The sequence below is a fragment of the Dioscorea cayenensis genome, chromosome 20 (genome assembly GCF_009730915.1).
Source record: "Dioscorea cayenensis subsp. rotundata cultivar TDr96_F1 chromosome 20, TDr96_F1_v2_PseudoChromosome.rev07_lg8_w22 25.fasta, whole genome shotgun sequence".
Classification (NCBI taxonomy): domain Eukaryota; kingdom Viridiplantae; phylum Streptophyta; class Magnoliopsida; order Dioscoreales; family Dioscoreaceae; genus Dioscorea; species Dioscorea cayenensis.
Window position 1 is genome coordinate 18,227,657 of NC_052490.1, and position 7,521 is coordinate 18,235,177.

Here is a 7,521-nt window from a genome sequence, read left to right on the forward strand (position 1 = left end):
GAGTGGTGCTTGTTCCATTACCTTAGGATTTATTTCTTATTGTGTATTTTCAGCTTGAAAGGAACATGACAATAGCAAATCCCCTTGAAAATTTTCTCGCTCACAAGCACAATCTTCATTCACACTGTCCAAAATCTCAAAATGGTATTCAGCTTTTCCCTTTTCATTTTCTGCACCAATGTACTCAATTTGCCCAACTTCTTAATTGTCATTCACTACCACATCATCTCTACAAGGAACTTGAATTGCTTGCTCAAATGCTTGTTGTTCCTTGGAGAGTGTGTCAAATATCCCTCCTAATTGATGCTCAAGGTTTTTATAGGAGGCTTCATGACATCTTAGTGTGGTCTCCATATTTTGGATGCAGACATAGAATGCTTCAATGAAGTTAGCTAATACTCTTTGCAACTGAAGTGCATCCTCTCCGAGAATCTCACCCTTTTGACATTCCTCTTGAGGGGCTTCCCAATATTGTCCATCACTATTGCACAAGAAGTTTGGGTAGCCCTTTTCAATTGGATGATATGTGTTGTAACCAGGAATGCTTTGTTATTATGAAGCAAAAATTCTATCAACATTTTCACTCAGAGCTTCAACTCGAGAATACAGAGTAATAAGCGGATCAATCATCATTTAAACTCCTTGCAAGAAAAAGTAAGACATGACAAAAAAAAATAAATGAGCATGATGGAAGAATAAGAAAGTGTAAAATAAAATGAATAATAAATAGTCAAAATAGCAAAGTACAAAGTAATTCTATACGCATATTACCCAGCAATAGTGCCAAAAACTTGACACGTCCCAATATGCGTGTAAAACGCAAGTGCACGGGTATTGAAGTAATAATACCCTGGTGAGAGGGTAGTCGAATCCTCAGGGAATAGTGCTTAGAACCACCAAGATTACTATTTAACTAGAATGAAAATATGTTGAAAGTGATGTGGAAACAAACTCAATGCAAATAAAAATACAAAATGATAAAGGAGGCGCAAGTAAAAGATAGGAAAGGCAATCGACGATAAATGGGGTACCCGGATATTGCTCCGCCTAGGACAATCATTTCAAGTGAAAGAACCCTCTATTATGTTTCCTAATCAATGCAAGTGAGTTGTGGAAATCCTTAATTACATAGTCCCAAATCTAAGGTCAACTATGTCTAACTCTATACATGTCCCGGAGGAGAGATTGAATAACCTCTCAACCTCGAACTAGCATAGAATTGCAATAATTTCTAGGGATTCCAAGTGATAAATCTCTTCCTAATTATAGACCTAACCCTTTAGTCCAGGTGGAAGGTCCCTAACCACAATTAAGCCCTAGATACTAAGATCACTTCTGTGCTTCACTCTGTTGCACCCGCAACTAAGCCCCAGCGAAAGGTCATCCCTTAGACCATTCACTATATTGTGGCTGCAAAGAATTTGAGGAATGAAGATAGAATCTAATACATCGGAGGGGAAAAGGGACGCTCCTGTACCTCTCGATTCACCCTCTCAACCCTCTCCAACCTAGCTTTGTCTAACACTCGTGGTTTGTCACTCACTCACAAGGTTACCAACAAGAAATCTCAACCCTAGTGTCACTCTAGGGGAGTATTCACACAATCAAGCATTCAAAGTTGGAACTCACAATAAACATCAATTAATTGAAAGCATAATAAAGAGATTCAAAGAAATGAATACATCCTAGGGTTCAATAATACCCATGTACCCACTAGAGGTTTGGCTCTCCATGGAGCAAAATATAATAGATAATGAAATCAAAAGTTATAGAGATGCAATCCATGAATGAAAACCCCTTTGTTTTCATGTCGAAGGTCTTGTGGATCGGTTGCGTCTTCTTCAAAGGTCCCCTCGTCAAACCTAGGGCACACCTCGCCAGATCGGTGCCGATGAAAGCTACCCCAATAGCTCTTTTTCCAAATGAAACGCGATGTCGAAGGCCCTCAAACATCTCCAAAGCCTTGCCAAAACCACACAAAACCCTAGCCGCTAGCGCCTCCAAAGATGGGGAAAGGTTGAAGAAAAGATAGGGGATAAGATAGAGAAATCGGGCCTGAATCACGGCTATTAAAGGGCTGGAACCGGGCATCCACACGGGTGTGTGGAATTTCCAAATGCACCTGTGGAATTTCCAAACAGGCGTGTGGAATTTCCACACGCTTGTGTGAATTCTTTGGAATTCTGGTTTCCGGCCGGCTGTGAACAGTAAAATGCTACAGCTCTACAGTGATTTGACTATAGTAACTTGCTACAGTACTCCCGCAAAAAATACTCCCGAATCCACTTTTCATCGAGGTAACATAAACGGGCACACGTTTATGCCATAGATCACGTCGCTTTTTCAATAAATGGGTTCATTTGTGAAGATGTTGCTATTAATGCACAAGTCAAGATACGCAAATGCAACTACCCTTGTACCCCTCCAAATCATTGTAATTACTTGAATACATGGAGGTTGGCACACATTCACGTATCTTTGAGCCCAACTTGTGTCTTCGCGTTTGTTCCTTCTAAGATTCCATCAAATACTTATATAGTCAGAATATTTGTAAAGCTTAAGAATGAGATTTCATCCTTTATATAGTTAGAATTGGAGTCTCTATTTGAGACGTGGGGAAGGTTCAAGGAGCTCCTGAGAAAGTGCACGCAACACGGATTCCCGGATAGGATGATTGTTCAGACCTTTTACAATGGGTTGAATCTGAGTACAAGGCAACTCCTGGGTGTGGCAGCGGGAGGTACCTTAGTTAGCAAGACCCCCGGTGAGGCCCATCAGCTAATTGAAGAAATAGGGTTAAATAGCTACCAATGGAATGCTAGGAAGAAGAAAAAGGTGGCCGGGCTCCATGAGATAGATACAGTAACTTCATTGGCGGCTCAAGTGGAATCATTGAGTAAGAAGTTAGATCTTCTAACTTTGAATAGAGTGTCAGCCATGACTACTTGCACCAGGTGTGGTGGAGGACATGCTTCCTTCGATTGCCCGATCTCTATTGGTGATGCATCTTCGTTGTAGAATGTTGATTTTGTGGGTAATGCAATGAGGAACCAAGGGAATCCATATAGTAACACCTACAATCCAGGTTGGAAGAATCATCCCAATTTTTTGTGGAGTAACCAAGGTCCACAAGAGGCCATGGGGCCACCGGGTTTCCAACAATAACAAGCCCCAAACATGGGAAACTGAGTTTCAAGTTTAGAGACCCGAATGACCGATTTGGAGAAGGCCTTGGCTAGGTTTGTGCAATCATTAGATACAAGGTTTCAATCAGTCGAGGCTACACTTTGCAACCACACCGCCTCTTTGCATAATCTTGAAAATCATGTGGGGCAGATTGCGAAGTCTCCATCAGAAAGGCCACAAGGAAGCTTGCCGAGTAATACCAAGACCAATCCTAGAGAGCATGTGAAGGGATCACTTTGAGAAGTGGTCGTGAGGTTGAAGGTAGGCTACTGAGTAAGAGGCCCAATGAACACGCACCCGAGGTTATAGAGGTTGAGGAGAGAGCAAGCAAAGAGAAGGAGATGGTACCCCCATTTTTCAAGCTAAAAATCCCTTATCCCTCTAGATTGTAGAATGACCAAAAGGATGAACAGTACAAGCAGTTCCTGAGTTTGTTCAAGCAACTCCACATTAATATTCCTTTTGTTGAGGCATTGACCCAAATGCCTAAGTATGGAAAATTCTTGAAAGGACTTGTCGACTAACAAGAGGAATTTGGAGGAGAATGCTTCAGTGATCTTAGATGAGTCTTGCTCAATGGTGTTGCAAAAAAAACATGCCGAACAAGAAGAAAGACCCGGAAAGCTTCATCATTTCTTGTAATATTGGTAATTTGGGTGAAGAAATGGTTTTGGCTGACTCAAGAGCTAGTATCAGCGTCATGCCATACACCTTCTTTCAGAAGCTAGGCTTGGGCGAGCCTAGACCCACTTGGATGACTTTGCAATTGGCAGATCGAACGGTGAAATATCCGAGGGGTATCATCAAAGATGTGCTTGTAAAGGTGGACAAATACATTTTTTCTGTAGATCTTTGTGTTGCTAGATGTTGATGAGGATGCGGATGTACCTATGATACTTGGTAGACCATTCTTGCAAACTTCCAAGGCATTGATTGACATAGACGGCAGGGAGCTAACATTGAGAGTTGGAGATAACAAGCTCACATACCGCCTTGCTGAGGCCATGCGGCATTCTCTTGATTTTGATGATACTTTGTATTTTCTAGACACTACTAATGAAATTGATGTTGAATACATGCAGGAAATGTTTAATCCGGACCCGTACGAGGGTTTGTTTGACAAAGAGATGGAAAATGAAAAGTTATGGTGCTTGGTTTGACTGAAGAAGTACCATCTACTCCAGGGATCCTGAATAAGATGCTCCGAAAGATATAGTGGGCGACGAGACACCATCGGAAATGCCCGAAGGCTGTTGGATGAACTTTTGCTAGGTTGTCCCAAGCCTGATAATTCACCCTCTACCTTCAAGAGACTTTGTTCATCATGCTTTTAAGCTATGGGTAAGAGGGCAACCTTAATCTATGAATCCCCGTGACGTAAGACATGGTACGTCAAGCTTAGAGACGTAAAACAAACGTTTCTTGGGAGGAAACCCAAGTGTTTACTGTTTTCTTAGTTTGTAGTTTAGTGTTTGCACGAATAAAGTGTTGAGTATTGGTGTCTTGATTTTGAAATGCTTTTGCTGTATTTTATTATGGGTTTTTAATGTTATCGTGTGTTTTCATGTGGATTTGGTGAAGTTTTGGCCGCTTGAGCTAGTTTCTCATGTTTTTCACTGGTATAGTTTGCATAATAGGGAAGGCTCTGAGTGTGTAAACATGTTTATGAATTTTCTGCAAAGCCTGCAGGTTTTTTAAGGCATCCAGACAAAACGCACGGGATTTGTAATGAGTGTGTAAACATGTTCCCGTGGATTTGTATTGCGAGCTCATCCAGAGAAAACACAAGGGCGTGGACGCGCCCCTGTGAGCGACCTCATAACTTTCCCACGCCCGTGGGTAATTTCTGCATGGGCATGCATTTTCCTGCAGAGACTTCGCAACTTATACTGAGAGCACACAGGGGCGTGGACTCGTCCCTGTGGGTGAACATGTAAAAAACGCATGAGCATGGGTAATTTCTGCACGCCCGTGCGAAACTCTACAGAAGAGCTTTCTCCATCACAAGAGGGAACAGGGGCGTGCGCTTACCCCTGTGAGTTGGGCCTGTGAATGTCCACGCCCGTGCAGAATTTCCGTGCGGGTGTGCGAAAAACTTAGCTATTTTTCTCGCTTGGATAGAGAACCCACAGGGGCGTGGGTATTTTCCACACGCCCTTGTGGTTGCATTCAGAGAGATTGAGTGATATCCCGAGAGCACACAGGGGCACGCGTCTGCCCTGTTGCTCTCCCCTGTGGAGGTACACAGGCGTGGGTAATTTTTGTACGCCCATGCGGATGTACAGAATGACAAGAGGCGCGAGTTTCTTTTAAAGGATCACTATTCCTCTTCATTCTAACATTCTCCATTCATCTGAGAACACTCTCACATCATTTCCCAACCTCACATTGCCGATTTGGAAGGAATTTTACTTGGATTTCCAACCGATTCAAGGTTTTCAATCTCAACTTGTCGGTAGGCCCTATCTTTTGTTTTCTTCGCTAATTCTTAATTTTAATCGATAAAACTAGTTAATAATTTTTCGTTTCTACAATTAGAATGATTATGCATGTTAGAAAATGTTAGAAGCTATTTAACGGTGTATTTTTGGATTTTTGAGGCGCAGCCATGCGTTTTTTACACCCCGTGGATCCACACGGGTGTGCGGAAATTCCACATGACGTTGTGGGTTTCTACATCATTACTTAATTACCTAGTTTGATTGATTTTCTTTCAAATTTTGTAGAATATGGCACCTCAGTCAAAGAAGCAAGCAAAGAAACGGCCGCGTGAGTCATCCTCAGAGGCCGAGAGCATGAGAGTCACTATCCCCGAGTATCAGGCACATTTTGAGCTTCTTTCGAGACTTCGGTTCTAACAAACTCGATTCCTGGACGTGAGCATATTAAGAGATTTACAGCAGGGAGATAGTTTGTAGATTAGGTCGAGGATCTCGTTTCGGTAGGTGGATGGAGGCAGTTTTTGTCGATTAGGGAGGCAGCCATTTGTGAGCTTACACTTGATGTGTTATCGTCATTCGAGTTCGATAGATCTTATGCGAGATTCGACAGCCTCGACACCGTTCAGTTTAGAGCATTTGGACATTACCATAGCATGAGCATCACTCAGTTTTCAGTTCGGCTTTGCTTGTATGAGGAGGCATTTACAGACACCAAGGAGTATTCCCAGTTACCGACAGATTACCCTAGAGCGTTGACCCCGCAGAGGGCTTACCGAGCGTTGTGTGGTTAGGGCCAGTATAAGCTAGGGGTGTCCAAGTGTCACGCACTTGGAGTCCTCACCGATGTATCATGCGACACTTGATCACTTGAGCCTAGATCAAGTCAGCCTTCTCCAATGCCTTGGCAAAAATATGAAATTTGGAGGCTTGAAATGATGAGAACCTCAAGAAACATTGTGAGGGAAAAGATCTCTTGAATTATAACTTGGAAAACTTAAGGGCGTGTGGAAATTATCCACGCCAGTGTGGAAATTCCGCACGTGCGTGTGAAGCATCCACGCCCGTGTAGTCGCCTGATTCCAGCCCTATTTAAAGCTGAATCAGCCCCGATTTTAGTATTCTTTTCTCCATCTTTTCCCCAACTTGAGAGAGGGCTTCGGCAAGGGTTTTGAGGGGTATTGGCTAAGGTTTTGGAGAGGTTCTACGGATCCAACATTACACGTCGTTTGGAAGAAGGTTATTGGGAGAGCTTTCGGCGGCACTGATCCTGCGTGGTGTATCCTAGGCCGGACAAAGGATCCCTTGCGACGAGTAAAGGACTCTCCACAAGACCATCGACACGACTATCGAGGGGGTTTCATTATGGATTCATTGCTTTTACATTCTATTTCTTTGATTGTACTTAGCTCCATGGAGAGATAAACACCTAGTGGGTACTTGGGTATTTGTGAACCCTAAGATGTATTCGTTTCATTGAATCTGTTTATTATGCTTTCAATAAATTGATGTTTATTGTGAGTTCCAACCTTGAATGCTTTATTGTATGAACATTTCCCCTAGAGTGACACTAGGGTTGAGAGTTCTTATTGGTAACCTTGTGAGTGAGTGACACACCACGAGCGTTAGACAAAGCTAGGTTGGAGAGGGATTAAGAGGGTGAGTCAAGAGGTACAGGAGCATCCCCTTTCCGTTCTGACGTGATAGATTCTACCTCCGTTCCTCGAGTTCTTTGCGGCCATAATAGAGTGAATGATCTAAGGGATGAACCTCCGCTGGGATTAGTTGCGCGTGCATTGGAGTGAAGTGTTGAGGTGATTTTAGTATCTAGGGCTTAATCGTGGTTAGGGACCTTCCACCTGGACCAAAGGGTGAGGTCTATAATTAGGAAGAGATT

At 42.9% G+C, this 7,521-nt stretch overlaps 1 non-coding gene across 1 annotated transcript; it reads right to left on the minus strand.

The window, feature by feature from the left end:
* Positions 1 to 2,553: 2,553 nt before the first annotated feature.
* On the minus strand, positions 2,554 to 2,660 carry LOC120252359. Its single transcript, XR_005533895.1, has one exon. It is a non-coding gene; the product is annotated as a small nucleolar RNA R71 (small nucleolar RNA).
* Positions 2,661 to 7,521: the final 4,861 nt, after the last annotated feature.